We start from the raw sequence: 4,160 nt of genomic DNA on the forward strand, positions 1-4,160 counted from the left end.
AAAAAAAATAACACTTGAGGAGATAAAAAAACCTCCCCCTGAATTTGATACTCCTTTAATTTATTACTCTCCTTTAATTTATTAATTTTTCTAGGGGATATAGAAAGAAAAAATTGAATCTCCCCCTTAAGTTAATACTAAGGTTTGGTTGTGTTAAATTTCAAAGCCCTAACACATTTGTCTAATTTACTAACACTTATATCTGTATCCTTGGTATAACTGTTTATTTGAATTTGATTAATCAATTATTAATTAATTTTAGATTCAGGCGCTTAACTTTAGTTTAAGGTTTAATAAGATAAGATTTTATTAATTCAATAACAGTTAACCATTATCAATAATTTATTGATTAATTTTTACTTGATTTAATAAGTTAATGCTTAATAAAATAATTTAAATTTCATATTAATTGATTGAGTTGTCAATGAAAGTGTTAGTTATAATTATATTTTTTTTATTTACTTCCTTTTAAGTGGGATTTGAAGTTAGCATGAAGTTAAAATTATTAGACACAGTTAAATAAGGTTTAATTCAAGTCAATTTTAGTTCTCAAATGAAGTTAAACTTAAACAGTTAAGTTCTACTTCTTAATTACATAATAAAGTTTAAAGTTAACGGAATTTAAGTTTTTAAGTTAGTTGTCTAAGTTTTAAATGGATTTAAAAGAATTATTATTATTATTATTTTTAAGGAATTTCTAACAGGATTTATAAATTAGTGTTTAAAAGGATTTTAAAATGATTTCTATAATTATTTAATTAGCATACGTTCAATTCAGTTTTGATTTTGGATTTAAATTAATATTAGTGATTAATTTAGGTTTAAGTTTTAAGTTAAATTTTTTTTTAAAATTTTAATTGTAATTTCAATATTAAGTTTTAATTTAAGTTTTAATATTTAGTTAGGTTAAATTAAGTTGATAAATAATTTTAAGAAAAATAATGTTTAAGGAAAAAAAAAATTAAAATACTTTTTAAAGTTTAAGAATAGTTTTTTTTTTATTTAAAATGGTTTTTAAAAGACGTTTTAAATATTTTTTAAAAGATTTTTAAAAGAGTTTTTCTAAAATAATTTTTAAAATGTTTTAAAATAATTTTTAAAGTTTTTAAAATGATTTTTAAAAAAGATTTTAAAGGAATTTTTTAAAGTTTTTAAAATGATTTTTAAAAGAGTTTTTTTTTAAAAGAATTTTTAAAATAGTTTTTAAAGAATTTAAAATAATTTTTAAAGAATTTTTAAAATAATTTTTAAAGAATTTTTAAAATAGTTTCTTAAATAGTTTTTAAAGAATTTTTAAAATAATTTTTAAAGAATTTTTAAAATAGTTTTTAAAGAGTTTTTAAAATAATTTTTAAAATAGTTTTTTAAAGAGTTTTTAAAATAATTTTTAAAATAGTTTTTAAAGAGTTTTTAAAGAATTTTTTAAAAAAAATTTAAAATAGTTTTTAAAGAATTTTTAAAATAATTTTAAAATAATTTTTAAAGAATTTTTAAAATAGTTTTTAAAGAATTTTTAAAATAATTTTTAAAATAGTTTTTAAAGAGTTTTTAAAATAATTTTTAAAGAATTTTTAAAATAGTTTTTTAAAGAGTTTTTAAAATAATTTTTAAAGAATTTTTTAAAATAGTTTTTAAAATAATTTTTAAAGAATTTTTTAAAATAGTTTTTAAAATAGTTTTTAAAGAATTTTTAAAATAGTTTTTAAAGAGTTTTTAAAATAATTTTTAAAGAATTTTTAAAATAGTTTTTTAAAGAGTTTTTAAAATAATTTTTAAGAATTTTTAAAATAGTTTTTAAAATAGTTTTTAAAGAATTTTTAAACTAATTTTTAAAGAATTTTTAAAATAGTTTTTAAAGAATTTTTAAACTAATTTTTAAATTTAATATAATTTTTAAAGTTAATTTAATTAAAATAAAATTTAAAGTTAATTTAATTTTTAAAATATTTTTTTTTTTAAAAAAAATAATTTTATTTTAAAAAAAATTAGTTTTAATTCGAAATTTAATTTTAATTTGAAATTCAATTTGAAATTTGAAATTTAACTTTAATTTAATTTGAAATTCAAAATTTAATTTTGATTAATTTTAATTTAATTTGAAATTTAAATTCAATTTGAAATTTGAAATTTAATTTTAATTTAATTTGAAAATTAATTAATTTAATCTTTATTCATCTCACCCGATCTAGATTATCAGTCAGAGAATCTTATAATTTTTTGAGATGAATTAGATTTAATTACAGAGTTTGGTTTAACTTGTGTTAGATTCAGGTTTAGCTTTGGTCTCAACAAATAGGCATTCTTCGGATAAACTTCTAAGCTTGGTGAGTCACCTGGACATCATTAGAAGTAACCAACCTTTCGAGGTTTTCCGAATAGTCCTATCCATGGAGCTTAGTACTAAACCTTGGTCTAACTAGTTAGGATCCATTTAAAGGTAGCTTCGGTCGGTTCCACTTGGCCAAATGCACCAGATTGAAGTCATATCTTTCTAGACATGCGATGCCCAAGCTTCCCCAACGTACTATCATCAAAAAACTTCACCAGTACCATGATTCAAGTTAAACTGGGTCCCTTTTTAACTAATCTAATTACCCTGCCGGGTTAGTTTATTTGGGTTACCTTGTCGGGTAAGTTAGTTTTGGATGTGCCAGCTATTCTGGAGCCTCCCCCTCAATTATTGGCCTTTAATTTAAGATTTTTGTATAATTAGAGTTGGTTTTAGTTAAGTTTTAATGTTTAATTTGTAATTTAAATTTAAGTTTTTAATTTTGAATTAATTAAATTGGTCAAATTATCTTTCTTTAATAGCTTATTTTTAAAGTTTAAGTTTTTATTTATTTTTAAATTTGAATTAACTAAACTGTTTGAATTATATTTTCTTAACGGTTTATCTTTTAGCTTTTTATTAATTGTTAATTTTGAAATTTCTAGTTTATTTTTGTTTAATATGTTATCTTTAACATTTAATTTTAAGTTTGTTAAATTCCGTTTTGATTTTATCAAAGTGTTTGATTTTATCCTTATATTTTCTTTGCCTTTTAAATTGATATGGTTAATTGAATTTATTAGATTAGTTTTATCTTTAAAGTTTAATTTTTTATTAATTAAATTATCTTGGTTTTGGATAGCATTTTCTAGACTGATTTTATCTTGATTATTAAATATTTTATCAAGGTATTTATTGATTTTATCCATTTTCTCATTTTTAGCATTTAAATTCAAATTTATTTTAATGTTTGACTTATTTATGTCTAAATGCTCACCTAATTTCAAATTTTCTGAATTAATTAAATTATTTGAATTGATTTGGTCATTGTTCTGTTTGACCAAGTCAAGGTTGATGCCAAATTGATCAGAGTCTTGATTGACTTGATCAGAGTCTAGATTATTTTGTGATTTTGAATTTAAATCATTTAAATCTAGATTATCATGCACCATACTTGGACTAATTTCATACTTATCATCATGCTGATTATTTAAACTACTATTAACAGGGGTATTTTGGTAAATATTACTAACCTTGAGCGCAACCCCTAATTCAGTAGGCTTTTCCGTTGGATTTGACTCGAGTCCATATTTGACTTTAACTTGATCTTCTAGCTCCATTGGCGTCTCGTGAAGCTTGATCAATTGGGTCCACAGCTCATATGCATTCTTGTACTTTTCTAATCTGCATAAAATATTGTTAGGTAAAACATTACAAATAATGTTACTTACCTTTTTGTTCAGTTCTGAGTTTTGAGAAGGTTTCCTCAAAATTAGCATATAATCGATGTCTACGCTTCCTAAGAAGCATTCCATTAATCGCTTCCAGTAGTTGAAGTCTTCATGATCGTATGGTGGTGGTTCGCAGGGGTTCCGTCCTTCTAGAAGAGTCATAATTTCTTGCACACAGAGAAACAACCAAAAGATCCCAAGACTTGGTCTTGGATTAGTAGTGCTGAAAAAAATAATATTTCACTATTTTCAGAAAGAATAATAAAATATTATTAAAATATTAATAAAATATTAATAAAATATTTGAAAAAAATATTATTTCAAAATTTTGAAAATGTAATATTTTTTAAATACTAAACAATGGTGAAAAGATGACGATGTATTTTTCAAAAACCGTTTTGGAGGGAAAAAAACGAAAGGCGTAAGGTTTTATTTTAAAG

The sequence above is a fragment of the Zingiber officinale genome, chromosome 2B, assembly GCF_018446385.1.
Source record: "Zingiber officinale cultivar Zhangliang chromosome 2B, Zo_v1.1, whole genome shotgun sequence".
Classification (NCBI taxonomy): domain Eukaryota; kingdom Viridiplantae; phylum Streptophyta; class Magnoliopsida; order Zingiberales; family Zingiberaceae; genus Zingiber; species Zingiber officinale.